The sequence below is a fragment of the Coregonus lavaretus genome (genome assembly GCF_964263955.1).
Source record: "Coregonus lavaretus genome assembly, contig: HAP1_SCAFFOLD_461, whole genome shotgun sequence".
Classification (NCBI taxonomy): domain Eukaryota; kingdom Metazoa; phylum Chordata; class Actinopteri; order Salmoniformes; family Salmonidae; genus Coregonus; species Coregonus lavaretus.
The window spans coordinates 104,578-121,167 of record NW_028157144.1 but is presented as its reverse complement, the minus strand read 5'-3'; the positions used below and the strand labels follow the sequence as shown (position 1 = coordinate 121,167).

At 39.8% G+C, this 16,590-nt stretch overlaps 1 pseudogene across 1 annotated transcript in view; it reads left to right on the top strand.

The window, feature by feature from the left end:
- The first annotated feature begins 5,071 nt into the window (after positions 1–5,071).
- Positions 5,072–16,590, top strand: part of LOC311125776 (NLR family CARD domain-containing protein 3-like) — a 69,385-nt pseudogene continuing 57,866 nt past the window's right edge. Inside the window, exon 1 of the transcript XR_014615170.1 lies at positions 5,072–5,154. The product of XR_014615170.1 is annotated as an NLR family CARD domain-containing protein 3-like (transcript). The remainder of the gene's footprint in view (positions 5,155–16,590) is intronic.

Here is a 16,590-nt window from a genome sequence, read left to right as displayed (position 1 = left end):
CCAGTGGTGTAAAGTACTTCAGGAAAAATACTTTAAAGTACTACTTAAGTAGTTTTTTGGGGGTATATGTACTTGACTTTACTATTTATATTTTTAACTACTTTTACTTTTACTTCACTACATTCCTAAAGAAAATAATGTACTTTTTACTCCATACATTTTCCCTGACACCCAAAAGTACTTGTTACATTTTGAATGCTTAGCAGGACAGAAAATGGTCCAATTCACACACTTATCAAGAGAACATCCCTACTGCCTCTGATCTGGCAGACTCACTAAACACAAATGCTTTGTTTGTAAATTGTCTGAGTGTTGGAGTGTGCCTCTGGCTGAACGTACATTTTAAAAACAAGAAAATCATCTGGTTTGCTTTATGTAAGGAATTTGAAATGATTTGTACTTTTACTTTTGATACTTAAGTATATTTTAGCAATTACATTTACTTTTGATACTTAAGTATATTTAAAACCAAATACTTTTAGACTTTTACTCAAGTAGTATTTTACTGGGTGACTTTCACTTTTAGTTGAGTCATTTTCTATTAAGGTATCTTTACTTTTACTCAAGTATGACAATTGGGTACTTTTTCCACCACTGGAGTTAACATCGTCATGGACGGCAGAAAAGGACTCGAGACGGACATCGGAGTGGGAAATCAACGTGATTAAAAGGGAGGAATATACAGTGATTAAAGGAAAGGACATTTATTCAAATGTGAAGACAAACCTTTTAATTAAAATTGCTAAATGAGTGAATTTAGGAGGAAACATCAGTGAGTGAAGGGAATGAAGATCACGAGGGGTTGGAGGGTGGGTTGGGGTGGTCCCAGGAGGGGTTGGAGGGTGGGTTGGGGTGGTCCCAGGAGGGGTTGGAGGGTGGGTTGGGGTGGTCCCAGGAGGGGTTGGAGGGTGGGTTGTGGTGGTCCCAGGAGGGGTTGGAGTGTGTGTTGGGGTGGTCCCAGGAGGGGTTGGAGGGTGGGTTGGGGTGGTCCCAGGAGGGGTTGGAGGGTGGGTTGATGCAGCTGAGGTGGGTGATTGTATATGTGGTTTATTATAATTGTATTTATCTGTAATAACTAGTTTCCATAATATACTGATGTATATTTTAACAGTATTCTGTCTCTAGCTGTATAACCATTCCTGCTGCTATTTGTTCTTGTCTGTGTTCCTTTCAAATAAATAAAATGTTTCAACAGAGTTTCAACTGAAAATCAGAGACTGGGAAATCAAATCACATGCTGGTGTAAGGACATGGATTGCCCAGCCTGTGGTAAAAATGGGCAACATCGGACAAGTCTCCAGAAACAAAAAGAGAACAGAGAAATCACAATTCCAAGGAAAGACACATAGACATGTTCACACTGTTGAGTAAGAGAACACTGAGGTGAGTGACTCATCAGACGAGGAAGTCACACTGAAAATCCTGACTTTTTCTTGGCGGGCCGCACACTACTATGTCTCCCCCTTGCTAGAGGGACAGCCGGTGGGTATGGAGATTGACACAGGGGCAGCTGTATCTCTTGTGCCAGAAAAATAGACACTGAAACACCTTCCACTTCAACCAGCGCACCTCATGTTGAATCTGTCACTGTGAGAGGCATCACTGATGTCACAGTTTAGGTAAACAGACAATCTGAAAAGCTGCCACTCTATGTTGTGAAAGGAGACTATGCATCACTACTGGGATGTTCATAGTTGGAGAAAATCACACTGGACTGGCCATCAGTGCATACAATGACACATGGAGACACAGACCTACCTGCCATCTTAAAGAAACATGGAGAAGTATTTAATGGACAGCTGGGTAGTATGAACGACATTACAGGGAAGCTTAGCATTAAGCCAGACAGCAAACCAACGTTTCTGAAAGCAGGACCTGTACATTATGCTATCAGACCATAAGTCAAGGCTGACTTGGAGGCTTTAGTCAAGAACAAAGTACTGGAGCCGGTCAGCATGAGTGAATGCATGAGCAACACCCATCTACCAGTCCTTAACACTAGAACCGCCTGTTCTTTCAGCATATAAGAACCCGCTAGAGAAAGTTACCAGGCGTCCACTTTAGCATATGCATCAGATGCATATCAACCAGCAAGGTGCAAGGTGTGCAAACATGGTTTGTTAAATAAACGCTTGATAAATAGTGCATCATATATTGTAAAGGATTAATTGCATGACGAAATATTTGTGGAACTATATCAATAAAAAAATAACAACAATAGTTAATTCTACAAAGTAAAAATAAAATCGGCCTATAGCCTGTTTCTGTTTCTCTTACAATAAAAACATTACAGTATAATCCATCTGATCAACTTTATTTGTAGATTCAATTAGTAATAGAGTTAGAGTACTTAATAAAGTCCATTTACAGTTTATTTTGACAAAGTACAAATAAAAAAAAGTATTATAATAATAATATAACTAGCCAGGTGTTCAGGTGAAATGATTTGTTGTATTCCTAAACAAAAGCACCAGTGCATGAACAATTGTAAAGGATGAATTGCATAAATACATTTTTGTGGAAATATATTTATGACAAGATATAAAAACAATCATTTGTTGATTGTATCAGAAACTGTACCGAGCCTTTACACATGAACCAATCACGTCTTCTCTTTATGCTTCGGATCCCCAAACAAATCAAATCGGTTCCCTGCACACAGTTTTCATGGGCCTTGTTCGGTGTTCACCTGCTGTCTTGACATTGTGTCTCCTTTTTCCCCAGTGGGAGCTGTGATGCTTGGGGAAGAGGGAGAGGAGGACCTGCTGTCTTGACATTGTGTATTTTTCCCCAGTGGGAGCTGTGGTTCCTGGGGAAGAGGGAGAACAGGACCTGCTGTCTTGACATTGTGTCTTTTTTTTTTTGGCTCCACGTGTCTCAAAACCACAGTCTCAGACAGTCGGTCACTCGGCTGGTCTGGTTTCATCTTTCCCCAGATATGGAAAGACATTGAGCAAGTTGGTTTCGACATCTGCGGCTAACCAAAACAGAAGTCACATGCATCATTATCAGTTTCTATCTGGTTTCTATTGGCCATTCATCCATTGACGACAGAATATTATGTTACTCGTTGTTGCTTAGTAACCAGAGCAATGCTGGCACTAGAGTGGTCATGTGCTAAATGAATGAACAGCAGGGATGTTGGTGAAAAAAGTGACATTTGGAAATAGAGCTTCACCTCTTGAATGTTGAGAGTTATTTGATAAAGGTAAGTGTCATAGAAACTGCAGAATATGCTCTTTCAGATACAGCACTATATAGAAATCACAATGTTTTACCTGCATGTGACTCTGAAGGAGGATTTGATAAAGAGATGCTCTTTTCCCTGCATCTGTCAATTACAAGATGCGCCCATCTCTTCATGTACAATTTGACAACTGATAATATTGTCACTCATCAGATTATTGTCAATGTAATCTGGTCTATAGGCTAACTCTTATTATGTGTGAAATTAGTTTAGGTAGAGTCAATGATATGTTTTGCATTATTCTAAAGGCATACGTTTTGCAACACAATCTCACACTCAATTCGAGCAAATATGTACAAAAAGAATTTTCGCAGATTGTGTGTGTTTTTGTGTGGTTTAATTCGCCCCCCAAAAATGTATTTTCCTATGAAATAAGTCGTACAAAAATGTGTATTTTCACAAGAATTAAGCCACACAAAAATGCACAAATACGCACAAAATCTGCTGAAATGCTTTTTGTGCATATTTGCACGGATTGAGTGTGAGATTGTGTTGACTGCAACACATAGCATGTTTTCGTTTCCCAATACAATACATTTGATTAGTAATAGACTTACAGTAAATAAAAAAGTCCTGTAACAGTTTATTTTTACAAAGTAAAATGTAAAACAGAATGGTATCAACCTGCAAGATGCGGTCAAATGATTTGCTGCTGATAAACAGGCATAACACAAACTCATCATTACACTATTGTCTTTCTAAATTAAATCAACCTCTTCACCCTCCTTATCATTCAGTTGGGCCTAATTTAAATTCATTTATGAAGTAACGTTCACAATTTTGCCCATTCATCCATTTGTCATTTATTCAGTGAGGAAAGAGAGAGTCATTAGTGCCAGGCTGGGAACCAACGTCCTACTGCGGATTAAATTTGGAATATGTAAAAAAACGGGTAAAAAGGCTCTAAATATTTTCTGTTTGTGATTAAAAAATTCTGACAAATGAGCAGTGTAAAATACAAACATTTAGGAAAAGTCAGGGAGCAGGACATAGGTTTATTTGGGGTCTGATTCTAGTGTTAAAAGGCAATTCTGCCACTTTTCAACCTCATATCCATCCTCTCCAGCACCAAAACAGTGTCTATATTTGTGAAAACAGCACGTTTCTATGATATGTAGTTAAAACAATAAGAAGAAAAATCTTTTTTAAATGTTCTCTGTGTCATAAAAGTAAAAAACGGTGATTTTCAAAACCTGCAATGAGTTTCTAGCCCAATGGACGGTATTTTCTTGCGCCCAACACTGCGAATCTATTAGTTTTGGAAAGTCACTGGTTTTAAAATGTTTAAACTTTTGAATAAGTCATCGAGTAGAACTTTTAAACTTTATAGTTTTTTATACGAAACGTAGAAAAACACTAATTATTTTATTTCATTTTTACTGCTGCATTGGACCTTTAAAGTGAGTTTTTTAAATATAGTTTGCCTCCACAGCAACATGGACACCTGCATACTTTCACATACACACCAGAGGAGGCTGGTGGAGGAGGATATAGGAGGACAGGCTCATTGTAAAAACTGGAATGGTATCAATGGAACGGTATCAAACACTTAATTTATTTATTCAATTTCAGCCATAAAAACGAGCCCGTCCTCCTATAGCTCATCCCACCAGCGTCCTCTCTGCTCTGTACAGATGTAGGATCTTAATTTAATAAGCCTGTTGCAGGAGAACTAAAACTTGTTGTGTATTGGAGGGTTAAAAAGGCTTCTGAAGTTTGTAATTTCCATTTTTCCACCTTTCCCTTTTGAAAAATGTCCATTAATCATAATCCACATAATAATTCAAATGTCCTGGATCTCTGTTTAGGGCTCAGTGCTCTAAAATGAGTCTCTCAGGGGAGAGAGAGGAGGGGGGCCCTGCCTCTAAAATGAGTCTCTCTGGGGAACATGACACCAAAGCTAAGAGGTGAGATTACAATTTGGTTTAAGAATTATTTCATTTATTTCCAAAATACTATATCCACCATTTTTTTCATCAGAAATGATTGCTTATGGGTACCTTCAATATTATTGTTCTCAGATTTTTTATTAATGGATTTTAGATGTGTATAAAAATACATAGTTTTTTTGCTAAATGCTATATATCCATTGTTTAGCTGGAATTTAATGTTCGTATCCTGTATATTTGACTGTGATATGTGGTTGTCTCACCTAGCTATCTTAAGATGAACGCATTTACAGATGCCATATCTTAATTTGACCCAGTTTCTCACAGCAGAAAAATAATCCTGCAGCAATAGGAAATGTAAATTGTTATTTAGAGGATCTAAAGAAAAGGAGCGCTGCTCTTGGATCAGTTTTCTCCATTCAAATCTTTCCTTAACATTATAATTAGTTCGCAATACTGATGACAGATCAGCTCCTAGAGAGATATTACCACCTACGGCTGCAAATATTGAGGCGGCTTATTCTAAATCACAGATTTGGCACATCATTGGGCACGTTAGGCTACACATCATGAAATGTATTGAGACAAATTACAGACAGTAGTCTACAAGTAGAAAAATAGAACTCAATTAATTGAACATGAAACGTATTTCAATATGATTGAAATAGGACTATAGCCTACTGTTTATATTTTAAAGCAGTCATCTCGGTTTTCATGTGAAGCATCATTTTATATGTCGCTTGTTTGCATCAATTGCAAAGACATTTGCAACTTTGTATTTGTAGTCAACTTTGTTCTGAATTTATCGGCGGTCACAGAGAGACGGATAAACCATGTGATTCTATGTTTAGCGGAGATCTTCTGTGTATAAAGTGACGCGGGAGGGCAAAAAAGCATCTAACGACGCACTTGGCTGTTCTACAAGTGGTCTGAGGCAGGTGTTAGAATATGAGCGTTTTCAAGTGCAACGTTAATAACGATGGTTTTGGTAAACAGCTCAGAGATTTAACAATGCTCCTACGAAGGTTCTAACGATGACTTTAGCCTTAAGATGCTTTTGGGATACCAGGTCCTTGAAAAAAACATCTGCTAAATTCAAAGGTAAATGTTTTACATACAGATCTCATATTACTGTATAAAAAAATAAAGAATATGATATTGATGTCACAAATGTATCATGTGTACAGTTCTTTAATACAAATTTAGTTATTTGTTACATTTGACTGTGTAAAACCTAGCAGTACTACTTATTTCTCTGAGAGTGAGGCAGATATATTATTACTGTGTAAAACCTAGCAGTACTACTTATTTCTCTGAGAGTGAGGCAGATGTATATTATTACTGTGTAAAACCTAGCAGTACTACTTATTTCTCTGAGAGTGAGGCAAATATATAGCATTTTGCAAAAGAAACATGATTATTTGTCTATCTGAAATGAATGTGATAGATCTAAACAAATACATGTCTGTCATTGAACAACCATGCCATGATTAGCTACTGAAAAAACACACCAATCTCTTAATTTCTTTAAGCAATGAAAGCTAATTTACCAACATTTCTGAAAATGGCTATATAGCGATTTGGAATGAAACACGTTGTGGTGAACAATAGTTAGATAGATAGATAGATAGATAGATAGATAGATAGATAGATAGATAGATAGATAGATAGATAGATAGATAGATAGATAGATAGATAGATAGATAGATAGATAGATAGATAGATAGATAGATAGATAGATAGATAGATAGATAGATAGATAGCCATCAAATGTTAAACAGTTTCTGGTCATGGTTAACCATATTTGTTTTAAGAAAAAAGTGTACAATCTAAACAAAACGCATGTCCCTGTCCTCTTTTTCAAGATGTGGCCGATTTTAAACAGCCAGAAGACATTTTTTAATTAAGAAATAACCTTGGTTTTGACGACTTGTTGTTTCCAAATGGCTGGTGGGTAATTTGATATGAATCAAAATCTTATTTTGTAGGCATCGAATTGAGTGAATGCTGCGCAGGTTCACTGAGTTGCAAACCAAATGGATATAATGGGGTGATTGTTGTCTAATCGGGTGGTCTAGCTAATGGATTTGTAGATCTGACGCAGTTGCTACCTCAGATTATGAGCCTAGCAGGTGTCATGAATGAGGTATGTAGTACCCACAGACGGCCACAGGGAGGAGCAAGAGAGCTATAAACCCATACAGTTTTTAGCCTTAAAACCCCTAAACCTAACAATCAATCAATCAAATGTATTTATAAAGCCCTTTTTACACCAGCAGATGTTACAAAATGCTATACAAAAACTCTTACCCTACTTATAACCTATTTTAGCCGTAACCCTAACCCCTAATTCTAGGGTAGGGTAGCCTAGAACACTTGTAGAAACTATTTTAGTAATAATATTATATTAGTAAATACAATTATAATACTAAATAGCATTTTGATTATTTTGTTAATCAAAACCTGTCTAAGCGTTTTGCTGTTTTTTGTTGTTGTTATTAGTTATATTATTATATGTATAATTGCAAGGCTGTACGTGAATTAATAACTCTTAATTGCTAAATATGTCCAATAGATGGCAGCATAAGACCACGAAGCATCAGTTAAAGGCTACAAGCAACAATATGAATAATATAAAATAGCATGCAACCAAAGACTATATGTCCTAGGATTATCTAAAATGGTCACTCATTACTTTAGTTAGCTATATATCTCGTATTAGGCTTGTGTTGCTTTTGGAAGAGCAATTAAATAGTGACTAAAGCAGGTGTTGAACCCCTGGTAAATAATCACTAGTCAGATGCGTTAACCTCAACGCTAGTATACATGCATTATAAAAAATGATCTTAATATCTGATATTGGGAGTAAACAACCTCGGAATAGAAAAGACAAGAGTGCGTCTTCCAGCCCACCAATAAATTACATCATGCAACCCTCCCGGTTAGCAACATGTACCTCAACATGCCCCTCGCTTGAGCTAGAAGGTAGAGTGCTCGCTGCTGGTTGATGAATCTGACAATGAATGTACTAGGAAAATATGTTTTTCTCGACCAGAGTTGACTAAATTAATGTTCAGGCTTATTGATAATCGTTATAGTAATGAAGTATAATTTCAAAACATGAGCATAAAAACAGGTAAAAATAAACATGAATCATCATTATATTATTTCACAGTAATGTGTTAAATGCTTTTTCAGTCGTTCATCTTGCGTTAGCAGTGTGGAAAGGGACAGTAAAAAGCGTGTGCAGGAGTTTTCCTGTGAGGGGGAGTGGTGGTGTATCCAGGGAGAAAACTAAACGAATCTTTTGAAATGTCATTTGTGGTCTTATGCTGCCATCTATTTGAATTATTTAGCAACTGCAGTAGTACTGAATAAAGTATATCCTTACTAAAGTAGTAATTACTCAGAATTGCAAAATATGACATTTTCTAGTTCATTTTACCACTTACAACCATAACATAACCATTTATAGCATAACAAACAATGAAACTGACATAAACCAAAAACACCATACATTTAGTTAACTATATATTCATATATATATTATTTATTTAGATGGGTGACATTATCTGCCAAAGTAAAACCACTGTAGATAAAGAAGAGCGCTCCAGTAGGTGTACCAAAACTTTCAAACTCCATTTTCTCAAAAGTGAGGTTACAAGTTTATCATCTTTCAAAGCAGAATTATTTTCCCATTGTTCCTCAACTATAATGTATGATATACCTTTTTCTAGCTGAGTCTCTACTTTTTTCCAATGGAAAAAACACAATTTCAAATGTTGCTACATAAGACCGAATTGAGCCAGTCGTTCACATTTGACTGTGTAAAACCTAGCAGTACTACTTATTTCTCTGAGAGTGAGGTAGATATATATTATTACTGTGTAAAACCTAGCAGTACTACTTATTTATCTGAGAGTGAGGCAGATATATATATTTACTGTGTAAAACCTAGCAGTACTACTTATTTATCTGAGAGTGAGGCAGATATATGTTATTACTGTGTAAAACCTAGCAGTACTACTTATTTCTCTGAGAGTGAGTCATATATATTATTACTGTGTAAAACCTTGCAGTACTACTTATTTCTCTGAGAGTAAGTCAGATATATATTATTACTGTGTAAAACCTAGCAGTACTACTTATTTCTCTGAGAGTGAGTCATATATATTATTACTGTGTAAAACCTTGCAGTACTACTTATTTCTGAAAATGGATATAAAGTGTTTTGGAATTAAACTCTTCTCATGTTTCCCCATCTGAGTTCAGAGTAGATGAGAGATGTAATGTTTGTCTCTGTTGTGTTGAAGCCCAATCAAGCAGGAGAGGCCAGCCTCCCCTGTACCCAGCTGTGTGTCCATGAAGAGTGACTGGTCTATGAATCGTCCTATAGAGTTTAGAGAGGGAGACTTTTCTACTGAACAAAGGTAAGAAGAACTCATGGGTTATGGTCAGTGAGTTAAACAACACTGTCTCTAGTCATTTCTCCTCTCCCATTTTACCATTTATTTTTGTTGTTTTCATAATCCATAGGCTAATCCTTTTTTCCATTTTCACAGTCCTGAAACAATATTAAACAAACACAACATTCCCTGTGAGTGTGTGTGTGTCTGTCAGTGAGTGTGTGTGTCAGTGTGTGTCCACTCCCTGGATGAGGAGATATAATCTCTATCCTGATTGCCTAGTCACTTTTACCCCTACCTACATGTACGTATTACCTCAACTACCTGGTACCCCTGCACGTTGACTCAGTACTGGTACTCCTTGTATATAGTCTAGTTATTAACTCAACTACCTGGTACCCCTGCACATTGACTCAGTACTGGTACTCCTTGTATATAGTCTAGCTATTACCTCAACTACCTGGTACCCCTGCACATTGACTCGGTACTGGTACTCCTTGTATATAGTCTAGTTATTACCTCAACTACCTGGTACCCCTGCACATTGACTCAGTACTGGTACTCCTTGTATATAGTCTAGTTATTAACTCAACTACCTGGTACCCCTGGACATTGACTCAGTACTGGTACTCCTTATAGCCTCATTATTGTTATGTTATTATGTTACTATTTCCTTTTTTTATTTAGCTAATTTTTGTGACTTTTTAACTCTGCATTGTTGGGAAAGGGCTCGTAAGTAAGCATTTCACAGTAAAGTGTACCACTGTTGTTTTCGGCGCATGTGAGAAATACAATTTGATTTGATTTGAAGCTCATGCGCAGAAATACGTCATTGGGTCTAATGGTCGTGTTGTGTTGAACTGCACTTGTGCAGGCCGTCAAATCGTTGTTTTTGACTAACATGAAAATGTGTCAGTTCATTAAACAACTTAAGACAGAACATCTTCAATATTAACAACTAAGGAAGTCATTTTTACCTCTCATTGACTTCTCAAACCCCAAACCCTGGCCTGGTCTGCTTCAAATGCGTTCCCAGAATACATTTTTTACATCAGCAGTTGTCACAAAGTGCTTCTATAGAAACCCAGTCTAAAACCCCAAAGAGCAATTAATGCAGATGTAGAAGCATGGTGGCTAGGAAAAACTCCCTAGAAAGGCAGGAACCTCGGAAGAAACCTAGAGAGGAACCAGGCTCTGAGGGGTGGCCAGTCCTCTTCTGGCTGTGCTGGGGGGAGATTATAAGAGGATATGGTTCAGATAGTTTTTCAAGATTTTAAAATGTTCATAGATGACTAGCAGGGTCAAATAATAATCACTGTGGTTAAAGAGGGTGCAACACGTCAGCACCTCAGGAGTAAATGTCAGTTGGCTTATCATAGCCGAGCATTCAGAGGTCGAGACAGCAGGTGTGGTAGAGGGAGAGAGAGAGAGGGTCGAAACAGCAGGTTCAGGACAAGATCGCACGTCCGGTGAACAGGTCAGAGTTCCATATCCGCAGGCAGACCAGCAGAAACTGGATCAGCAGCATGACAAGGTATCACGTCCGGTGGAGCATGTATCGACACTGATAGGATCGATAGAAGGGGAGCGCTGCTCTCGGATCAGCTTTCTCCATTAAAATCTTTCCTTATAATTATAATTAGTTCACAATACTGATGACGGATCAGCTCCTAGAGAGATATTACTACCTACAGCTGCAAATATTGAGGTAGTTTATTCTAAATCACAGATTTGGCACTTCATTGCATGTTAGGCTACACATCATGAAATATATTGACAAATGAAAGATTAGCCTATAAGTAGAAAAATAGAACTCAATTGATTGAACATGAAAAGTATTTCAATATGATTGAAATAGGCCTATAGCCTACTGTTTATATTTTAATGCAGTCATCTCGGTTTTCATTTGAAGCATCATTTTATACATCACTTGTTTGTATCAATTGCAAAGACATTTGCAACTTTGTATTTGTAGTCAACTTTGTTCTGAATTTATCGGCATCACAGAGAGAAATATGTGATTCCATGTTTAGGGGAGATCTTCTGTGTTTTAAGTGATGCAGGAGGACAAAAAAAGTTTCTAATGATTCACAACTCACTTAGTCTTTCTACGAGTGGTCTGAGGCAGGCGTTAGATTATGAGCGTTTTCAAGTGCAACATTAATAACAATGGTTTTTTGAACCAGCTCAGAGATTTTACTCTGCTGAACAAAGTGAAAGTGAAGTGGGACGATTTCAGAAAATGGTAAATGGAAGCAGAAAATGCAAAAGATAAATCTGTAAGAGGTCTGATGGTAAAACAAGTGGTATTACCAGAGAAGAAGAGGAGGATGAAGAAGAAGAAGAAGAAGAAGAAGAAGAAGAAGAAGAAGAAGAAGAAGAAGAAGAAGAAGAAGAAGAAGAAGAAGAAGAAGAAGAAGAAGAAGAAGAAGAAGAAGGAGGAGGAGAAGCCTGTCTGGCCCTTCTTCTCCGAGGGGAACCCTTAACTTTGGGCCCCCCTGGTATTCACCACTGCCAATTCCTCCACCAGTGGATGGAAATGGTGGCCTCCCACCCCCTCACAACCCACTTGGAGTTGGGCCTGTGCCCGGTGGACAAGCCGGGGGGATTAGGAGCTGTCAGAGGAGCTGCAGAGGGTGCTGGAACGGAAGATAGAAGGCTACCAGCAAAAACAAGAACCAGAGCAAACGAGCTGAGAGGAACGGAGGAGAGAGAGTGGAAAAAGGAGAAAAAGTGTCAGATAATACGCTTCCCCAGTGGTGGTGGCATGTTGGAAATGGAGAGACCGTGGGATGTTGACGAAATTAAAGAAATAGTGGGTGATGTCACTGACCCAGCAAAAGATGCTGTAAAGTTCGAAGAATAGCTAAGAGCAAATATCTCCATGTACAACCCCACTATCAGAGAAACTGAAGAAATACTCTGCTGCTGCTTGAAATGGAAATGGATGGACTATAAACACATGTGGAACCGTGATGTACTAGTGGCTGGATGCAGTGTTTACCGCTATAAAGGCTGCTTTCCCTGAACACACAGACTGGCAGAAAATCCATTCCACTAAACAGGGAACTGGTGAATCATTGAGTGACTACATGGAAAGAATGGAGCCAGTCTTCCTCCAACACTCAGGCCTGACGCCTGACCAAGACTCCTACAACAGCCTATTGTGCCATGCTGTGGTAACCGGCCTGAGACAAGATTTTAAGACGGCTGTAACGGCAACTTGTATTGCATGCGAAGAGGACCCTGAATACCAACAGAGATGGTTAAACCAAAAAGAGAAAGTTGAGATGACCATGAATGGGACATACAGAGGAGAAGACTTGGTAGCAGCTGGAGTGTTGCTGACGGATACAAAGACAAGTCTGTATGAAGTCCCTGGCTCTGTTCCCCATTGGAGCTTATCAAAAGCTCCTGGAAAACAATGGAGAGATGTGGGTGTTTGGATAAAGACAGTGATGGAAGCAACTGATTGGGTGTCTTGGGAAGGAGAAGGAACGTGGTCAGCTTCAACAGCAACTTTCTATTCCCCATACTGGGCTACTGCAATGACATTACCAAGAAAATAACCAACTCCCGTTGAAACCATGCCTGTGGTATTACAAGATAATTCACACATTGATTGGCTAAAAGATATACCTGAAGAACTGTGGGTAAAATCAAAGACCGACATTGGACGCATGAAACACACCAATTTTACCTGTTAGGAAACCATCTGGTGATTATCGTGTTGTGCAAGACCTTAGACTAGTAAACGATGCATTACTTGCTAGAGCACCCCTGGTGCCAAACACTGGTACCATTTTATACCAGGTGCCTCCAGGTAATTGTTGTTTTTTGGTGATTGATTTGGCAAATGCTTTTTTCAGTATCCCTGTGGCTGAAGAGTAACATGAGTGGTTCTCATTTACGTTTCTTGGTAAAACAAATGGACTTGGACTGTGATTCCCCAGGGGAATGTTCAATCACATGCCATCTTTGCCCAAGAAATGGCTAGGAACCTAGAGGGTTTTGTTGCCCCTGGTGGAAGCATTTGGGTTCAATATTTTGATGATTTGTTGGTTTGCTCAAAATCAGAGGAGATATGTCACGAGGACACTTGGGCATTGTTGATTTTCTTACCAGAAAATAGTCATAAAGTTTCCTCCAGTAAGATGCAGTTATTCCAGAGCTCCGTTAAATATTTGGGTCATGACATTATTTCTGAGGGCCGCGCCCTCTCCAAAGATAGATTAGATGCAATTAAAGTTTTGCCTAAACCTGTTACCAAGCAGCACATGATGTCTTTGTTGGGTGTGGCTGGTTACTGTCGTCCGTGGTTGAAAGACTATGCAGAGATAGTTCAACCACTGCAGGATTGTATTTATGGGAGAAAGATGGAGGCGAGTGAAGTTGTGGTCTGGACTGATGAAACTTGTGTCCTCTCTGTTGGAGGCTGTTCAACTCCCCTCGTCAATCTCGGTGATAAAGTGTCAGGCCAATACTCCCTCTAAGGATAACATTTCTCTGGGGAATGCCAAGGCTGACTGTGCTGCTAAATTGTCTGCTTCTTCTTCTGTTTCCCCCTTCCTACAGATGGCAGCATTTCCAGCTCGCACCAACCCTTTCTCTGTTAATGATATCATTGCTTTACAGGCCATGGCTGATGCTTTCAGAAACTCAAGTGGGCGGGGTGCTGTCATAAGGACGCCTCGTGTGTATGGCTTGATGTGTGGAGCAGACCTGCCATGTCCCATTATACATTCCAGTTCCTCGCAAAATTGTCACATGGTCAAGACCATGTGTCAAAAGGAGGGATGGTGGATCTTGTAAATACATATTGGGGTACAGTAGGTTTTACTGTGTTTGCAGGAAATTTCAGTAAGACATGCTTGATTTGTATGACTAACAATGTTGGACGCGGCATTTCAGTATCCCCGGCATCCCATCCAAGTTCTGAAGGACCTTTTGAGCAGTTAATGATGGAGTTCATTGAGTTGACCCCTTGTGAGGGGAATAAGTATTGTTTGGTGACTGATGACATGTTTTCTAAATGGATTGAAGCTATCCCTTGCAGGAGAGCCACAGCGGCTGCTGTGGCGAAAGCACTCGTGAGAGAGATCATACCTAGGTGGAGACTGCCATCAAAAATGTATTCTGACAATGGTGGCCAGTTTGTGAATGAGATTGTTCAGTCCCTGTCAGAGGCTGTGCAGATTGATCTGAGAACACATTGTGCCTATCATCCCCAATCTGGGGGCGCAGTCCAAAGGACCAACCAATCTTTGAAAACTAAATTAACCAAATGAATTGGTGAAACAAGCCTGACATGGGTGAACGTGCTTCCATTGTCACTGATGACGATGAGAGGCAGATCCCCTACAGTCACTGGTCTCTCTCCACATGAGGTGCTGACTGGCTGTCCCATGCGGATGACAAATACACCTTTTTGCCAGAACAGGTTGTCCCTGCAAGAAATGGAGGAAGGTGTGGTTGAGTGTTGTGTCACCCTTAACAGTGTTCTTAAGACTCTTTTCCCCCGGTTGAAGGTGTCTTTGCTAAATCTAGCAGATGGAGCTGAACACTGTTTGAACCCAGGTGATTTCATGGTGGTGAAAGACTTCAGGAGAAATAGTTTGAAGGACCCCCGTGGAGAGGCCCGTACCAAGTTCTTCTGACCACCCCCCACTGCGGTGAAGGTTGCTGAGAGAGATACCTGGACCCACCTGTCGCACTGCAGACGAGTTCCTGATCCAGAAGAAGATGGGGCCTGGCCAGTTCCGGAGGTGCAGTGTGGCCCTCCTCTGTATTAGCACAGTAGTGCTAATAAGAACAGTAGGTTGTCCTCTTGTTGGAGATCTGACAGAGGATGAGAAGAGTCCCGAGCCAAAGGGGCCAAAGCAGTCCCAGAGTAGTGGCCCAGAAGTAGATGGTAATGACAGAAGGTGTCCTGAGCCAAAGGGGCCAACGCAGGCCTGGAGTAGTGGCCCAGAAGTAGATGGTAATGACAGAAGGTGTCCTGAGCCAAAGGAACCAACGCAGGCCTGGAGTAGTGGCCCAGAAGTAGATGGTAATGACAGAAGGAGTCCTGAGCCAAAGGGGCCAACGCAGGCCTGGAGTAGTGGCCCAGAAGTAGATGGTAATGACAGAAGGTGTCCTGAGCCAAAGGGGCCAACGCAGGCCTGGAGTAGTGGCCCAGAAGTAGATGGTCATTGTAGAAGGAGAACCCTGCTGGGCCCTCACAACCATAAGGACAATTTGTTCTTTTCTAGAGCAGAAATGGTTGCCGACCTGACATCAAAAGAAAAGGACTGTTGGGTGTGTGGGATGGGTCCAGTTAAGGTAGGGGCAGGCTTGCCCCTTATAGGATTCCCAATAGGGGTGAACTTTACTATAGCATTGGCAGGAAAAATTCCTTTTTATACTATGACCAGCAATGTTAAGGTATATAATCAACCCAATGTATCCTATTACCTGAGGCCTGGTAATGTCTCACTCCCGCCCATTTCAGTGGCTGGGGTGATGACTGCCCCTTGGTGTATTAGAGGATATGGAGATCACGATTTGGGTGAATTGAAATGTAATTGTACTATGAATCTTAATGGATCAAATGCTTGCAATTTTACAGTGATACAGGAGAATGGTCAGGCCAATAAGGAACCGTTTAAAATGTGGGTTGACAAACATAGCACAACTCTGAAAGGAGCCCCGAATGGCACCTATTGGCTATGTGGTAAGATGGCTTACTATAGCCTTCCCTCGAACTGGGGAGGTACTTGTACTATTGGGTTTTTGGTGACAGCTATGAGAACCGTTCCAGATAACGTAAAGGATCTGAAGGCTCTGTTTAGAGACTACAAACTTCCTGGAATGAGGAGAGATAACAGGTCTCTAGCTGACGTCACTCACACTCAGGCACCAGCCTCCAGGTTCTTTGGTGTGTTTTTCTCTGGGTATGGAGTTGCATGTGCCCTAGACCAAATTCGTGACATCTCTAGACACATAGAGAAATTTGGCAATGCTACTAGAAATGCCCTGGAACAATTGAATGGGGAACTAAAAGAATTGC